At 46.6% G+C, this 19,112-nt stretch overlaps 1 protein-coding gene across 1 annotated transcript in view; it reads right to left on the bottom strand.

The window, feature by feature from the left end:
• Positions 1-15,408, bottom strand: part of LOC118233227 (leucine-rich repeat and immunoglobulin-like domain-containing nogo receptor-interacting protein 1) — a 22,993-nt gene extending 7,585 nt beyond the window's left edge. The window contains exon 1 of the mRNA XM_035428695.1: positions 15,019-15,408. The gene's annotated coding sequence lies outside the window, so the exon portion shown is untranslated. The remainder of the gene's footprint in view (positions 1-15,018) is intronic.
• Positions 15,409-19,112: the final 3,704 nt, after the last annotated feature.

Raw genomic sequence — 19,112 nt, 5'->3', positions numbered from 1 at the left:
GAGATTTCTCCTGAAAGTTACTGTGGGTGAGCTATTGGATGAATTGAGGGGGAGTAAATAGGAGAGGGAGAAAGAAAGAAAGAAGTGGTCTGAGACATGGAGGGGAGTCACTGCAAGTTGGGGAATGGAGCAGCCTCTGGTGAATACAAGGTCTAGTTGGTTACCAGCCTTGTGTGTGGGGGGGGAGGAGGACAGGGATAGGGCGAAAGACTGGAGGAGTGAGGCAACCCTGGACAGTTGGGAGGTTTCTGGTGGGAGGTTGAAGTCTCCCAGTAGAATAGCAGGAGTGCCATCCTCGGGGAGGGAGCTCAGGAGAGTGTCCAGCTCGTCCAGAAATGAGCCGAGTGGACCTGGAGGGCGGTACAGAACAATAACGTGAAATGTAGAGGGATGAGTTACAGTAATCGCGTGAAATTCAAAGGAGGAGAAAGTAGGGTTAGGACTGGGGAGGACACAGAACTTCCAGGACAAGGAAATGAGTAGACCGGTACCCCCGCCTCGGCCAGAGGCCCTGGGGGTGTGCGAGAAGGAGTATCCCACAGACAGTGCAGCTGGGGTGGCGGTGTTATCGGGAGTGATCCAGGTTTCCGTGAGAGCCAGGAAGTCAAGAGACTTCGTCTTAGCAAAGGCAGTAATGAAGTCAGCTTTCTGGACGGCTGACTGGCAGTTCCATAATCCACCTGTGACAGTGAATTCCTGAGGTGTGGATAAGGGTGGGTAGATCAAATTGGTTAAATTACGCCTGCGGTGAACAGACCATTTGGGGCGAGGCAGCGCGCACAAGGGAATGGGGTTTAAAAACATGTTAAACTGACGACGAGGCTGCCTATGGCAGCCTCTGCTGAAACTATAAATATCGGGTGACAATTACGTGCTTGCATTAGCTTCATTAGGGCAGATAAGCACCAGGTGAAGCTCCTCGAAATTAGCTCAACAATACGGGGCAGTTAAACACCAATCCCCACACACAGTTTCACTAACGCCTTTAACTAACTAACAACAGCAAGTCAACTACAGATATTCTCAGCTAACGCCCAACTAAGCTTGCTGACTAGCAACAGTTGAGACAAGTTTTAAAAAAGATTAGGCTACCTAAATTACACACAACTATGTTCGCTAACTAGCAACAGCAGAAACAAATTAAGTTATGATACGCTTATCTGAATCGCGGGGGACGGCAGAAGCGACGACACAATCAGATGCACAACACACAGCACACAGCCCTACAGCACAACTCCACACAACAGACAGCCCTACAGCACAACTCCACACAACAGACAGCCCTACAGCACAACTCCACACAACAAAGAGTGCAGATCCCTACAGCACAACTGCACACAACACGCAGCAAACAGCCATACAGCACAACTCCACACAACACGCAGCACACAGTCCTACAGCACAACTCCACACAACACACAGCACACAGCCATACAGCACAACTCCACACAACACGCAGCACACAGAGCTCTATGATGTGTGTCGTAGACCACTTATGAGTTGAGACCCACGTGAGAGAACAGCACTGACCTGTCTGTCCGTCCATCTACCTGTCTGTCTAGAGCCTTCTGAGGCCTTTAAAAGCAATCTCTTGCCAGAAAATTCCCCGGCAAACAACCGCATGTCTCAGGATATGTATATATATATATATATATATATATATTGTCTTCATTCTTAGTTACAAATTGGACCTGGAAGGAGCAGAGACCAAAACAGCTGGGGACCAGGCCCCGAAGGCGCCGGCGTCGTCTGCTTGACACTCAGGCGCTGCTCGTTTCCCCCCGGAGCGCCCAGAACAGCGTTCACCCAGCGCTCATAATCAAGCTATTCTCAGCACAAAATATAAAAAAGGGACACCCCCCCCCCCCCCCCCCCCCCACACACCAACACCACCAGCACAGGGCCTGGACCGGCTCCCACAGCTCTGCCTTAATAAGGGAAGTCATGCAGGAGATGCAAGTGTGTGCATGCGTGTGTGTGTGTGTGTGTATGTGTGCGTGTGTGTGTGCGTGTTTGTGTGTGTGTGTGTGTGTGTGTATGCATGCATTTGTGTGTGTGTTTGTGTGTGCGCGTGTGTGCGTGTGTGTGCATGTGTGCGTGTGTGTGTGTTTGTGTGCATGTGTGGTGGGTGTGTGTGCGCGTGCGTTCCTGCATGCACATGCATGAGTGTGTGTGTGTGTGAGAAAGAGTGAATGAGTGAGTGTATGTGTGTGTGTGTGTGTGTGTGTGAGAGAGAGATAGAGTCGGAGCATGTGTGTGTGTGTGTGTGTGTGTTTGCATGTGTGAGTGTGTGTGAGTGCATATGTGCATTCATTTGGGCTTTATTTAATACTATGCTTTTCCAAATGAAATGGAATTTGAATTTTGGCTGAGGATCTGTGGAAAAGAGCAAATATAGTCATGTGCATTGAGGTGGGGGTGAGCGCATTGAGGTGGGGGTGAGGTGGGGGTGAGCGCATTGAGGTGGGTGTGAGCACATTGAGGTGGGGGTGAGCACATGGAGGTGGGTGTGAGCACATTGAGGTGGGGGTGAGTGCATTGAGGTGAGAGTGAGCACATTGAGGTGGGGGTGAGCACATTGAGGTGGGGGTAAACACATTGAGGTGGGAGTGAGCGCATTGATGTGGGAGTGAGCGCATTGAAGTGGGAGTGAGCACATTGAAGTGGGGGTGAGCACATTGAAGTGGGGGTGAGCACATAGAAGTGGGAGTGAGCACATTGAAGTGGGAGTGAGCGCATTGAAGTGGGGGTGAGCACATTGAAGTGGGGGTGAGCACATTGAAGTGGGAGTGAGCACATTGAAGTGGGGGTGAGTGCATTGAAGTGGGAGTGAGCACATTGAAGTGGGGGTGAGCACATTGAAGTGGGGGTGAGCACATTGAAGTGGGAGTGAGCACATTGAAGTGGGGGTGAGTGCATTGAAGTGGGAGTGAGCACATTGAAGTGGGGGTGAGTGCATTGAAGTGGGGGTGAGCACATTGAAGTGGGAGTGAGCACATTGAAGTGGGGGTGAGTGCATTGAAGTGGGAGTGAGCACATTGAAGTGGGGGTGAGCACATTGAAGTGGGGGTGAGCACATTGAGGTGGGGGCGAGCACATTGAGGTGGGGGCGAGCACATTGAGGTGGGGTGAGCACATTGAAGTGGGAGTGAGCACATTGAAGTGGGGGTGAGTGCATTGAAGTGGGAGTGAGCGCATTGAAGTGGGAGTGAGCGCATTGAAGTGGGGGTGAGCACATTGAAGTGGGGGTGAGCGCATTGAGGTGGGGGCGAGCGCATTGAGGTGGGGGTGAGCACATTGAGGTGGGGGTGAGCGCATTGAGGTGGGAGTGAGTGCATTGAGGTGGGAGTGAGTGCATTGAGGTGGGGGTGAGGTGGGGGTGAGCGCATTGAGGTGGGAGTGAGTGCATTGAGGTGGGGGTGAGGTGGGGGTGAGCGCATTGAGGTGGGGGCGAGCGCATTGAGGTGGGGGTGAGCACATTGAGGTGGGGGCCAGCGCATTGTGGTGGGGGTGAGCGCATTGAGGTGTGCAAGGGATTCCGGGGGATTTGCCGGTATATTTTTGGGAGGTATTTGGAGTTGAGGGGCCATTTTTCTGGAGCTGTTTGGTGTTTATATTCTTTGGATGTGCTGAGGCAGTGACTAATGCAGAGGCTAGAGACCATGACTGGAGGAGATAAGGGATGTGTCTGAGACAGCTGTGTGTGTGTGGGCGTGTGTGTTTGTGTATGAGTGCATGTGCGTGTGTGCGTGTAAATGAGCGCGTGTGTGTGTGTGTGTGTGTGTGTGTGGGCGTGTTTGTTTGTGTGTGTGAGTGCAAGTGTGTGTGCGTGTTTGTATGAGTGCATGCATGTGTGCGTGTGCAGGTGTGTGTGCCTGTGTGTGTATCAGTGCATGCATGTTTGTGTATGTGTATGTGTGTGTGTGCATGTGTGTGTGCCTGTGTGTGTATCAGTGCATGCATGTTTGTGTGTGTGTATGTGTGTGAGTGTGTGAGCTTGCACGGAAAAGGATGTGTGTTTGTATAAGACTGTGTGTGAGCTTGCACGGAAAAGGATGTGTGTTTGTATAAGACTGTGTGTGAGCAAGCAATGTCTCTTTGCTCTGCGGTTCCCGGCAGAATTGGGTCACTGTCACTGTCAGACAGAGCCCCCATCTTAAAAAAAAATAACATTAAAAAACAGGTCCCGCTCAGAACAATGGGGGATTACTCTTCATTTCATTTCTGTGGGGCAGACACTGCAGCCTCTGTAAGCCCAGACAACCAAAAAAAAAAAAAACGGCCGTTAGAATCACGGCAAAAAAATAGGGAAAAGAACGTTCTGGAAGGCAATTAAACACACGGCGGCCTAAATTCTACACGCAGGCACCCTTCACGGTACGGTGAAGTTTCCTTCTGGTTTGTTCCGGAACGTTGTCAGCATTCCTCTCCACTCCAATGCGCAACTCAACACAGTTGCTAAGGTGACCAGATTCAATAATGCTGAGCTGATGCTGGTGAAATTGTTAAGGGAAGGGGGGGGGGGGCATATCTGTAATATTATTCATTTAATACCCTTTAATCCAGGTTTAATTTAGTTTGTTTTAATTCAGCAAATTAATTACATCCGTGCCACACATTAGTCATTGGCTATAGCAACCCAAAATTTGTCCCCCAGACGAACAAAGAGCATTTCTGCCCACAATACGGAATGCCCTAGTCTATTAGTAAGCATGTTTTGTTGAAATGATGATGTTAGGGGGTGGGGGGGGGCGTCCAGGGACAGAAGGAGATGATGGCCTCCCCCATCACATTTACAAGGATAAACAGCTGCAAAAAACGGACGGCGATGAACAAAAATCTCATTAGTCCACGTGACACCCCGCCCTTTCGCGAGCTTACATGTGGTATTAAACTAATGCCAAGGCTGAGGTTCGCCTGTTTCGTTGAGGTTCATTTTGTTTACGGTCGTTCGCTCCGTTTCGGGCCAGGAGCGGCTCGGAGATCGCGGGCCGCCTCCTCCCCTGTTCGTTCCGGTCTCGCGCGCGCACGTCGCCCGACGGCTCAGACCGCGGCGAGCGGCGCACGGCGCGCAGCCGGACGAGCGGCAAACAGGGAGGTAAGAACGCGACGCGCTCGGCTAAAGGGCAGCCGACCGTCTCCAGCATTTCGACAAGCAACTGGACCTTTTTCCTCGTCTCTCTCTCCACGGCCGAAAAGAGATTTCGCTTGCAGCCACGTCTGACAAAAAGGCCGCCGATGCTGTATCTCCAGCCCAGACGGAAGTTTTTTTACCCGTCGGAAATGAACAGGGCGGGCACTGGGACCGCAGCCGCCTGAGACGCCTCAGCGTTCCGTCCCGCTTCGGCTGGAGTTCCGGTCGATACCTTGATCTTTAAAAAGCCCCAGTTCCGCTGATTGGACAGGGGCACGGGGTTTCTCCTCCGATAGCTGGTGTTCTGCCACCGCTGGAAGAGGGTCTAACGCCCAGCCGCGTACAATCGAAAGCCGAGATTATCAGAAGTGCTGGAGTCTACTTAATTGAGGGCACCTGAACCGCCAGGATTTAGAAAGAAATGAAAACCTGCTTGTGGCCCATGCCCCACTCTCACCCCCCCCCCCCCCCCCACTCCTGAACGCCACCTCCAGAAAAGCCATTCGAGCTCCTCAAAGAAGCTGGAAATATGGGAGTTTGGAGAAACTTGAACTGTTTATCAACCGCTGCAAAGATCAAGAGCAGAAACTAAAACAAAGACAATGCACATGGTGGGTTCACAATTTCACACACACACACGCATGCACGCACGCACACACACACACACACACACACACCACTCAGACACACCACACAGACACACACACACCATACATGTGCACACTCACACACATGCTCTCTCTCACACACTCATGCACAAGCATACAAAGATATGCACTTAGTCCCCTAGTCCCATTCCCTCCAGGTGCCCCCCTCCCCATTCACAGCCTTCATTAAGGTGAGCAAACCACCCCCCCCCCCCCACCCCCCCAAAAAAAAAAATTCCTGGATGCACCCACGATGCTGCACCTCCTCATAACTGCTCTAACTAGCCTGAAACGGCTCTGACCAAACCTGCCCCCCCCCCCCCCCCAAGTCCCCAGGGCCCCCCGACTGCAGTCAGCTACAGCAGCAACCTGCCCAGGACCTGGGGAGCCACAGGGCCTATTTCAGCACCTAAAAATATTTTTAAGCTGTGAAATACACAGCTAACCAGCATCACCTCACAGCTGACTCAGTGAGCTGTCTGCATTTCATTTGGGGAAAAAAACAAACCAAAAAAAAAAAAAAAGCATTTCAGTGTGTGGTCTGTCAAAAACAATTATCTGTAAGAGAGAAGCCAACTCTTACACATTTTAATAATGCTTTGCTTCTTTTATAATATACTTTAAAAAATATAGCATATTCATACACGGCATATTGTGTGCTGCTCCTGCTGGTTGGTTAAACAGACGATACATGCAGCAAACTGTGTGCGTCTGTGAGTGAGGGATGGGCAAGAAATGAACACTGCTTATCAGCCAACTGGTGCAGAGATATACGTCTTTATGTGCCCCTGTGATATGAACGTGTGTGTGTGGGTATTTACATACACAGGCATGGTACAGGGCCGGTTCTAGGCATAGGCAATACAGGTCTAGGGTGCTATCCATATTGGGAAGGGAGAGGGGGCAAAAGAAAGGAAAAAAAGGAAGGCCATGTTGCGCTCATTGGTAGTGGGCGAAATCCCCTCCCCCCACCCTGTTCCACCTATGGCGGACACATACGTGACACACATCAGGCTTCAGTGAGAGCGAGCGCTATCTGCCACAGAAGGTGAGAGGAGGAGCTGAGCCAGGACTGCGTCTCGCCTGGGCCAGGGGTTAGTCTTCAGCTCAGCGCGCGACGCGGTGAGAATGTGTGTGTGTGTGTGTGTGTGAGTGTGTGTGCGTGTGTGTGCGTGTGTGAGTGTGTGTGTGTGAGTGTGTGTGTGTGTGTGTGCGCTTGCATGGTATGGATTTGTGTGAGTGTGTGTGTGTGTGTGTGTGTGTGTGTGTGTGTGTGTGTGTGTGTGTGTGTGTGTGTGTGTGCGTGCATGGTATGGATTTGTGTGAGTGTGTGTGTGTGTGTGTGTGTGTGTGTGGATATGCTTTCACAAAACTTTCACACACTGTGTACACAGAAGGAAAGGACAGCAGGAGTCTGTAAGACTGGGTTAGGCCTGGTGTCCTGCCGTATAATGAGAGAACTTTCCAGCAAAACCCTCATCGATTCTGAAAGCATTTCAGACGGCTTCTGTGCCAGCGTGGACCACCATGGAAAGCCAGGGCATCTCTTTCCTCTCTCTCTGTCACTCTCTCTCTCTCTCTCTCACTCCCTCTCTGTCTCTCTCTCTCTCTCTGTACTTCCACTTATCTCCCTCTCTCTCTGTCTCTCTTCCTCTCTTTCTCCTTCCCTCTCTCTCTCTCTATGAATTTTTTATCACTACTGCGGCGCAGTGGGTAACACCTGGAGTGACAGGTGTGCGTTTGGCCGTCTCGGTTCCTCCTCGAACCCGAGTTCCGCTGCTGAAGCCGAGGCATGGCTGACAGCTGTGGTGCCGTGCGTCACCCAGGTGGGGGCGCTGCTGAGGTGAGTTCATCCCACCTCCTCCGGGTTGGCAAGTTGTGCTGTAAAGCACTTCGTGATCCTGAGAAGAATGGCAGTGTATAAATGAAAACACTTTTCTTCTTCTTCTTTTTACTCTTCTTATTATTACCGCTATTATTATTAAAAGCACTGTGAGATCCTGCTCTGCTATATAAAAGAACTTTTTGACAGCGATAATCATTGGTAAAAGTACTCTGTGGTCCTGCAAGCTGCTATGTAAATGCCATTAACGACTGCCTGCGGTGAAAATGGGGGGGGGGGGGGGGGGGCAGACGTCTTCGGCACCCTCACCTCTCCGGTCCCCATTATCTGGGAGATCGTTATCTATTGCAAAAGTCAATTATTTTTCTTTTAAAGAATAAGCCGGTAACAGACATGGAACAAAGGGGGGGGGGGGGGGGGGGCTTGAAGCTTAACTGGCAAACAAAGAATGGGGATGGGGGGGGGGGGCGAGGGGAGGAGGGGAAGGGTGCATGAGACTGTTCCGACCATGAGTACATCAGAGCCTGGAAATTAGGGTGCAGACACTGTCCTGGACAGCTCTGACTGGAAGGATTACCCCCCCCCCTCCCCGTCCCTTCCAAAAAAACAAACAAGAAAAAAAACATCTGCAAATAGCAGATCCCTGTACCAGGGATTAAGTGCCAAAACGGGACATTTTAGAAACATCCTGGTCTTGGATATCTGGGACATGGGAGGAGCTGTTCAAATGAACCCAAAAGCACACACGCGTGCACACACAAGCATGCACACATACAGGCAAACGCACACACAGACATGCACACACACACACACACAAGAATGCACGCACAAACTCCCCAGCATGCACACACACACAAATGTCAGACAATGTCCAATAATGTATTAGGCATATCAGGCAATACCATAGCAACATCAGTTCAGGAAACTTCAAGCCACATCAGGCAACTTCAGGCAACGTCAGGCAACATCCGCAACTATGAGCAACATCAATCAACTTCAGAAAAAAATCAGGGAACATCAGGCAACTCCAAGCAACATCAGGCAGCTTCAGACGGCGTCAAGCAACGTCAGGCAAAACTAGCCAACATCTGATGGCATCATGGAAGACTGAAGTCACCTGAACTGTTTCAAAATCAATTTACCTGAGGCCTGTGGAACACCTTCTCACCTGTTCTTACTGCGTCCAACATTCCATCTAACAGCAAAATGCAATTTTTTTAAACCTGTCTTTTGTCCCATTTTGAAATGCTCGGCTGCACTTAGCAAAATGCAAAATGAAGCTTAACTGAATTTAATTACAATGGAACTGCACTGAATTGAACTGAAAACTCTGTCCACCAAACCCGCTATTGATTTCCACTCCACAGTCCACCTCTACTGAGCTGGCACAAGTACCCAGCAGGCACCTGCACACGGAACAGTCAGAGGAGACTTCTGTCAGCCTAGATGAAGTGATAGCTAATCGGTATTCAATATTCCCCATTGGGCCTTGGGCATACGTCAAAAAATTAAAATGAATAGATTTTTTTTCCTTCCTGGCCTCAGTCTTTGTTTCTAGCTGAATGCAAAACAAGCCACTGGTAAACCATCAGCCATAGAATGGCATAAACACCGGCCACATAACCAAATCCATCCGTGCCCGTAATAAAACTGGTTGGCTGGATTCTCCTCGACCAGCGTCCTTGTGGTGCTTAAAAATTAGCGCTTTTTTCCCCAGGCTTCATTTTTAAGGGGTATTTAATTTGTGTTTTTGCCATCTATTACTCAGAATGTAGTTCCTTTCTTGTGAAGTGAATGACAGTTGAAGGGGTTCCACAGAATGTTGCTAGATAGGGACAACCCGTATGAGATAACAGAGCCGAGCCTGTAACCAGGAGGCTGCAGGTTTGAAGCCGTGTAAGGGTGCTGCTGTGCTCCCCGAAAGGAATCATGGCCTGAAGAACTTCCGCTGTTTGCAAAGTCTGAATGTATTGAATTTACACTGGGCTAGGGTAGCAGTGGGTAGCACTGGTGCCTCATGGCAAGAAGGTTCTGGGTTTGAATCCCAGCCGTGATCATTCTTTATGGAGTTTGCACGTTCTTCCCGTGTCTGTGTGGGTTTCCTCCCACAGTCCAAAGACAGGCGGGTTAGATTAAATGGAGGTTAATGTGTGTGCCTCGTCGATGGACTGGCGACTTGCACAAAGCATGCTGGGACAGACTCCACCCTGTTTCTGTTTTTTTTTGTATTTTTTTCTTTTTTCTTTTTGTTCCAGAACTCTGAACATTGCTTTCAGTTGCCAGTAGTGATTGTTACATACAGCATTAGAATGCTCAGTTAAGAACACTGTAATCACACATTTGTGATGTCACACCCTAAGGGGTTAACTGCACCGGCTTATAGTTTCTTTAGACAGCTAATTGTCCTCTCCATTCAAGATGTAAAACCCTTCAGATTGAAAGATGAGCACTGTGATGCCTTCAGAATGGTTCCTCAGCACAAGCTGCAAAGAAAGGCCAACAGGTGCACATGCACTCAGGGGACGAATTTCAGCCCATAAATCAATAATCAGATTCAAAAGTGAACTCCACTTGCATCATCTGAGCCAGTTCATTTGATTTCTGAGTAGCTGGATATCTTTTATTGCATTTCAAAGATATTTTGCGCATTAACAGAGGTTCAAGTTTTCTGAGAACAGAAACAACGAAAACCCCTCTCACCCCACAAACATTCAGTGTCCACCAATCACCTGCTGCCGAAAGAACAGTCAGTTCCCCTCACATTTCAGAACCGACCCTGCAACAGTCTAGGGCGGTGCTTCTCAACACTTCTGCCCCCAAGGGTCCCTGTGTCCATGTAAATATTCCACCCCCACCCCCTTCACAGGAGACATGATAACCTGTCTGGCTGACATCACTGCGGCTCCATCTGTACAAACATCAACGCAGTTAGTCAAGTTGAATCCATTTAACCCTTAAAAGCGATTTTTAAAATTTTGATGTTGTAGTAACTCACCCCCCCACCCCGTTGAGAACCACTGCACTAGGGGACAGGTGAGGAGAAGCAGTCAAGAACATGATTAGCTTTTACAGATATACAAAAGAGGAATGGAGGACCACCTAGACAAATCATCTCTGATCAATTCGCAAAATCCTGGCATTAACGATGCTCCAATAAGCACTCGCTAACCAGGAAATAACCTCACACATTGAATATCCAGATTGCATGTTCAGAGTCAACTCTGTTACCTCTGACTGAAACCCACCCTACCACAGAGTCTCCCAGTAAATACATAGCAGGAGCAAAGGGATCATGGGATGTAGAGGTAAGACAAAGATGGGGGGCAATCATTCAACCCACACACAGTAAGGGAGGTTTACTCAGCACGGACCATCAAACTCTGAATACCGTGCAGTTACATTTCCTGAAACAATCGCGAATCGATAAGGACAACTTCCTCTCCATAATAATTCATATCTGTTGCCCTTGACTGACCATAACCATTGCTTTAATAAGTTTCATTGTAACAAGTTTCAATCACAATAACTGCTGTCCAAGCAAAATCATTGATCAATTTCTTTTTTCTACCCAGCCTGCATTTGGGCTGTCATGGCAACAACTGGATCGGAGGGCACAAGACCGGAGGGGATGGAGGGGTTTCATCGATGGCCTATGTTCCCTTGGGAATTTAAATGCTTAATCAATCAATCAATCTGCATTTGGGTATTCATCAACTGGAATATGGAAAAGTCAAAACTACGAATTATGGTAAATCATTTTATTTAATCCAAAGCAATCATAAAATCAATTTAAAGAGGTTTTTGGTTTGTGGGAAAAAAAACACCCTTGAAACCCTTGAAAATTAAAATATATATATTTTTGCCACAGCTCTTTGGGATGAAGCAGAGCAAACTCACCCTGTACGTAATCTGATCGCCGTTTGTTGGGTTATCTAACGCTAATCTCTTTATTGTGTCTTGCGTAAACACACAACTCCTCACAGCTGTCTTTGGCAGCTTATTTACTGTTTCTGTTGATAGCATTATTTTAAAACAAGGCTACGGTTTTTTTCTAAGGGCTGGCCTGAAAAACAATCCAAAAGGCAGTGCTCCCGGGTGTTTGTTTGGTTACTGGCTGCTTTTAGCTGGGCTCGGCCTACAGTGAGATACGTATGGAAAATTCAACAGAAAAATTTAATTGGTGGCAAGGTTGCTAATATCACCTAGATTAGCAAAAAAAAAAATCAGGAATCCTTTTTTTTCATTGGTTACCTTAAAACAGGGATCCTAACCTCGGTCCTGGAGTGTCGCACGGTCTGTTCGTTTTTGTTGTTCCTCAGCACTTACATGTAATCGATCTATTAAAGCAGCTGGTCATGTAGTTAACTGGGCTCGCCAGGTTTTTTGCGTCTGCATTCGTTTTATTGATTTAAAGGTATGGAAACTCCAGACCCCCCCCCCCCCCCCCCCCCCCCCCCTTACGGAGTAGCATACTGGTCTTTCATTACATGAATATGTAGCTGCTCCTATTTAAATCACTCATATTATGCGCAATATACACACAGTGTAAGCCAACACAGAGCGGAGGTATGAGAGATGTGTAAAATGTCCCCCAGGACAGGGGTGTACAACTCCAGTCCGGGAGGAACGGCGCACAAGCTGGTTTCTGTTCCAACCGGCAATTACCCTGGCTACGTTTCCTAACCAGATTTGTGCTGCAGTGCTGGTTCACTGCCAGAGTGGATCACAGTAGGACAACTAGGGTATCCGTCTACAGCTCTAGCTGAGGCATAAAAATAACACCAGATCATGATATGGGCACAAAATTCAATAATTAAGCGTGGAGGTTGACACAAAATCCAGGAACGGACCAGCACCTTGCAGTTAACACCCTGCTCCAGAACCAAAGATGAGGCTTAACCCCCTTAACAGATCTATCACTACCTGGCTCAGAGACTTTGAACCCCCCCCCCCCCCCCCGCCCCGCCAAATTGTGGTGACATTTTCAGCTCTGCCAGGAGTTGGCAACCCTGGTCCAGGAATGCCAGAGACTTCCCTGGTTTTCCACCTCCCAAGCCTATAACTAATTAACTGTACTAATTAGGAAGCTTAACGAACGCAGGCGACCATGTCATGGAGATGCCCAGCCGTCCACCATCCCGGCTCTGAATATTCAGGGTCAGGCTCTTAGTAACCCACCAAAATCTCACAGTCAAGCTCAGATGGACACAAACCCAGAAACATCACCAGCACTGCAGGACCAGTGTTGCCTATTACCCCTGATCTTGAAGGAAAGACAAAGGCAGACCTTCAGTCTAAATAACAGGAAGTGGGACGTCCATGTTCAAAGAAACACATGGAGCTGACTTCAAGCTGAAAACAGTTGCCCTGTGTTGGTGCAAGCATGAACCCATGTTCCTGTCTTGAGTGGTGTTGCATACGTACTGGAAATGCTTTAACTCTTTAGGTCCTGGTGAACACAGAATGTGTAATGGAAGAAAGTTACCAATCAAAAGATAGAGCCAAAACACAAAGGGTTTGCCAGTTACTAATTTGTGGGGTAAAAGGCATATGTGTGAGAAATTAGAAAATGTCAGGCTACTATCAAAATGTTGAATGCACTTTTTTATTAATGTAACTTCAGGCAATGTCTCTGCTAAAAGAGAATGTTGGCCACGCAGAGGGAAAATAAGAAGAATAAAAAGAAGCCTTGTGATTACAAAACGATTTCTGTATTTAGACAAAAGCCATCGCAGGATTACAGAGAATGATCGCAAAGTCTCCGTGTGTACTGTCTGAAACAAATGTCACTTTCCCGTCGTTCTGGGTGCTGTGTGCTCGATATAAGAATGAGCTTGCGCGTGTTCGAGATTAAAGGGCCTCTTTTGCACTTGTACCAGTGCCAGTTTATGGTAGCCGCCAGTACAAGTATCCAGCCTACAAACAACAACCTTTCATTTAATGGCCCATTTAGCGCATTGGATTTAATAGACCATTAGGGTCTAATGATAAGCACATCACGGATTTATATTTGACTTCCTATGCTGTTTTTAATTCGTAAAACATCCACCACGTCGTTAATGCTACAAGCTCAACTGCCTCGAAGCCGAGGGAAACGTTTCAACTTGTTTAACTTGTTAGGGACCACTGATAGCCTAATGCAGCCCTCAGCAGTGAAGTCATTTCAAAGCTTAGAGCTGACCATGGTGCCTACAGTCCGTATGCCAAAACAAATCTTTAACTGCAACAACTTTCATTTTTTCCGCCACCTAGAGGACAATTAAGTTATGACAACGTAAGATCTCTTTCCTTCAAGCTAACGGTAAACGGTAATCATGCTGCTTCAAGGAGATCTAACTTCAGCCTCTCTTTGTTTTCCTGAAACACAGTAAGCAAACCGCTCATTGTATGTTGAAAACTCTTTAGCAAACTTAACCTGTATCAATGAGCGTGTCGTCATACATTTTGTGCGAGGCCAACAAGCACAGTATGAGGCAACATCAGAAACAAACAGGAGCGCGCGACAAAAATTGGCTACACAGAAAAATAATGAACATAAGTGTTGTGCAGGCTAACGCATTTAACGTATTTAGTTTTCACGAGAAAAGTGGAAATGGTGGTCGTGGAGCGGCACATACCAAGCTGGATACGCTCTAGAGGATGCAAGATTATAGGAGGCAGGAACTTGTAGTTAACACTGCGAAAACATAGCTTCACCGTTAAACTTTTCATCTTAATGAAAGGATGTGGATTCACATATCCATAGCCGACTTTTGTTCACTGTATTTCAAATGAGCATTGCATTGCTACTGTGGTTGAATGTACGCCCATTTCGCAGTAATATGTGCACTGTTAATTCTACTGTTAACATACGGTCGCATTCTGGAATTTGGGACCAAATGTTATCTATTAAGAATTGATTTGACACTGTTAGAGTAAAATTAACACAACATGTCACTGTGTACGAGTGTTATCAATAATAATAATAATAATAATAGATATACATTATTATATTCGTATGAGTATGATTATATTTATTAGTATTGTTGTTATTATTAGCAGCAGCAGCAGTAGTAGGCTAGCAGTAGAAGTTATAATTATTACTATTATTAAAATATGTTGGTCGATGTAAAAAAGCAGCTTATTTCCTCAATGAACCGTCCTTTCACTGATGTGCGATTGAAAAAACTGTCAGTTTTCATTTCGCTGTCCTGCATCTGTATAGCAGTCTCCATCCCCCGAACAACAGTCAGCACTCTTGACAAAATTAGTTCGAAACATAAGGTTTACTCTCATCCTACGCTACGAATCAGTAATAATAAATAACGTGATAATTGTTATTGGAATAATATGTTTACACCGATTCATAAAAAACAGATCATTAGGTTACCATGCATGATTCAACACGATCTTACCCAAAGTAGGATTCACTTCAGACCTGGAAAACAAATGCCTCCCATATTTTTGTTGCAGCTCCCGTTTCAGATGTGCAAACACGGCACTATTTCTTAAGCGCTTAGCTTACATGCTGTCTTTGTGCAGGTGTGCCAGACGAAGTGATAATACACCTGAGGTCAAACGCAAGAAAGAAAGAAAAGTATTCCGCGGCGTGGGACCCTCGGAACACGACCCCCTCGGCCAAAGTGCATCCACAGTAACTACTTTACTGAGCGTATTTCATATTTCAGCAGTCTCCCGCGCGGCGTTTCTACCAAACCGTTCTTTTAGGCTGATATTTTTCTGGGCTTCGCGGTGCCGAGGTACAATTGGCCCTTTAATCAGTCTTCTTTCCAACCCGTTATGATTCCGCGCGGCGTCTTGTCGACTGAGAGAGAGAGAGCGAGAGGGAGGTGGAGCGATGTGGAGGGTGGGGGGGTTGGGCCGGCTGCTGATGGAGATACTGCAACACATTAATAACGCTTTAAAAGCCCCACGTGCCGACATTTAATTACAGGCCACTATGAGTTCATTATCATATGTTCTGTAACTTCAGCTCGGTTCCTCACGTCTGAAACGATAGAAAACATGCTTGTGTATTGAATACCCTGAAAGGATTTGTGTGTGCGCGCGCGTTGATTTAATAAACAAGACGATGGAGATTGTGCCAGTACAGAACTTAATAATATAATTCATTATATAACATAATTTATCTGGGAGCGTTTTTTAAAATAGAATGATGGGAAGCTACTGACGGCTCGGCAAAATCCACAGATTTCGGTAAAACACGAGATAGAGGCCAAATTAAGGACGGCGAGTCATGGAGACGACGGATACTCTAACGCTGGACTAGTTTAGCTAAGTGACGGAAACGGGACCCGCGACATGTCATTAACAGTATTTACACCGCATAATATGCGCAGACAGTGGGCAGGGAAATGCCGTACCTTCATTTGAGGGATAGGCTACGAGTGAAAAAGTTCAGCAGCATGACGGCTAGTTTAGGGTAATAAGTAAAAACTTATTACCCTAAAGGGTTACAAAGACCCAGGCATGGTACTATGGAAACTACGATCCGAAACGTTGTCAGGGTTCCTGGCTGTCTTCGGATTCTGAGAATTCGGAACATCTGTTTCCAACCAATAAATAATTTAAAAAAAACCTAAATTGCATTTAAGGGACGGGGTGTTCGGCTTTTAACGGTTGTCCAGACGCAGCCATAGTCTGCTATTTGATTAAGGGGTAGAGGGGACTCCCTCCGGCTCACTTAATGAATTCAGCACCCGGCTATCCGAGTTTAGCGTTGAGAGAGAACATCCTCGCGGCGCACGGATACCCGAGGCGATAAGAGAAGCATCTGGCGCCGTTGATGTAAATGGCTGCGTTTCCGAAGAGGGAACACGTAAAACAGATGGTGGCGCGCGAGATAATTCAGCGGCAAACGCGGTTACTGAGCGACAGCGCTGCCTGTGTCACAAGTCCTGGCCTAACCCGAGAGCAGGACCCAGCGGGGCCTTCGCTCTCAGATGACTGGCAACTCAACGCGTGAATGGAAAACAAATGTAATTAAAAAAATAATAATAAATAACTGGTGAGATCCTGACCGGTGGCATTCTCCTTGCATTGTTTCACAATATAAGACTCAATAGGACTTTCACACACACCAATGTTTCATGAAGTCAGGGGTCTGTTCCATATTATATTAGCCAATTAATGTTCTGATGGAAATTAAACAATATAATAATTTTAATTAATTGCCCGAATTGTAACAGAATTCACCCCAACCTTAGCCAGCCAGCAAATAGGCCTACACGTTAGACCCGGTAAGTCTGCGCACCTTGTACTGTACGTCACTTCGGATAAGTCTGGACTCCTGGGTCCATACATGCCGACTGTGACCGGGAAGCGGTAACTCTTGAGGCAGAACTAGCACATCGCATCCTGCCAGTGAGGTGAGCTTCATTCCCCGCACACCCCTGGGCGACCTTCCCCATCTCCCAAGCAACTCCTGAGCATAATGTCTGCCCCACCCCCCAAGCTGATTTATTGATTGATTTATTGAAGGACTGATCGATTGAGTGGTTGCAGTGTCCTCCTCAGATGGTCTGCCTGCAATAGTTCAGCCGTTACTCAGCATTTGAAGAAAAGAAAAAAAGGAGTCAGTAACACGTACTTCGGTCTAGTCTGCGCTCGTCAGTTGGTAAAGTAGGGCGACGGACACAAAGGACATCCGCAGAAGCGATTAATAGGTGATAATGACCGGTCAGCGACACGCGCCCTTTTCCCCAGACTGAAACGGCGATACGGCCTTGGATAATTATGTTTTATAACGGAAATTCTCTCAAAGACATTTCCTCGGAATATTTATTTAATTTGTGGACAGTCTGCCCAGCGAATTTAATGCTATAATAAGCCGAAAACCCAAAGCTTGAGAACCCTCATGGATACAACAATGAGTCCAGATCAGCTTTTAAATTCAGCTGCACGTCATGACATGCTCATGGCATGCACTAAATGCACTGAATTGTTATCAAATTTCAGAAAGGTCACAATATTTTAGGACAAATGTCTTTTTTGCAGCTCCAGATATTTTGTTTAGGTAGCCTATATCACACGTTCCGCTAGTCACACTAGACCTTATGATATAGGCCTGTATATTGGGATGGCAGGTATGCCGTCCAGCCAAGTTACGCCTTGGCGGGGGGGCATGCCCCATACCTACAGCACTGAGAGTTTGGTGCTTTTCACGGTTCCCCGCAGAAATAACTGCAACAGCCACAGACTCTCAGCCCTTAAAAACATTCATTTCTGGACATTCTTACCACATTTCAACATAAACAACTTCACACATCCACACAATAGAGCCCCAAACTAAGGGGATTTTGCGTTTTATCCTTTTTCCTGCTACAAAGCCCACAATATGCTTTGGAATATGCTTTATGTAGGTATTCACCAGCAGTTTTGTACATTAATGTAAATGTCTTGCATGAGGAAATTTTAGTTATTTGACACGTTGATGTTGTCATGTTTCTATCTTTTTGTTTCTATTTTTTCCTTTTTGGGCTGCCAGTTGGCGGCACTTCTCAGTTTTTGTATTTCTGTTCATTCCCTCATTGGTTTCCTGTGTAAATTGTACTATTGTTTTCCATTATTTGTCTCATTATTTAATCATCGTCCCCACCTGCCTCTCGTTATCCCTTCCCTCTCGTTTGATTATGTATTGAGTTCACCTGTGTCTGGTCTATTTAAGTTCTTTGTCCCCTTGACATGGGTGCTGGTTCCTTGTGTTTGTTTCTGACTTGCATGTATCTGCTTGCCTGTGTTTCTGAATGTGTTTCATGTGTGTTTCTGCCTGCCCATGTTTTGACCTGCTTCTGTGTTTCTGCCTGTTCGTTCCTGCCCGGTTTCTGTCCTGCCCATGTTCTGCTCTGTGTGTGTTTTGTATTTTGAGTTTTCTGTTTTGTGCTTTTTTTTGGAAGTGCCCTGCATGGCCTTCTGGTTTCCTGATTTTTTTTTTTTGTTCCCTGTTGTAAGTAAATTCTGTTAATTTTCCCTTTTTGAGTTGGTGTTTTTTTTTTTTTTTAATTCTGCGTTTGGGTCCTCCCTACCCGTTACGTGACAGGTGTGACACAAAGTTTGAATGACGACCTTGTGAGATGGTAAGATTAAAAAAAAAAAAAAAAAAAAAAAAAAAAACTGGACCATGTGACTTGAAACAATTTAGGAGACATTGGGTAGTATTGCTTTGGAAAACAGCTTTAAATTCTGTGAGGCAAGAGACTATATTGTTTGTAGTAGGTAACCTGGTGTCATTTTGATATCAATACTTTTAATGGCAGGCCTATATTTAGCCAGTTTGAATGACTTGTAGGCGGTGTTTTGTAACTGAGTAATTTGGAATTTTTGTACGTTGAAAACATGTTTTTTTTTAAATGAGATTCTCACCCATCAGAACCCTAATCCAGCAAAATAATGCATGAATGTCTCCTCGTTCACTATGAACAACCAAACACTTTTTCCATTTTATTTCATTAACTCAATACGTTTTAACACTGCGGTCACGAGAAGCGCA

This window comes from Anguilla anguilla, chromosome 8, assembly GCF_013347855.1.
Source record: "Anguilla anguilla isolate fAngAng1 chromosome 8, fAngAng1.pri, whole genome shotgun sequence".
NCBI lineage: Eukaryota > Metazoa > Chordata > Actinopteri > Anguilliformes > Anguillidae > Anguilla > Anguilla anguilla.
This window is presented reverse-complemented; position numbering and strand designations above follow the sequence as displayed.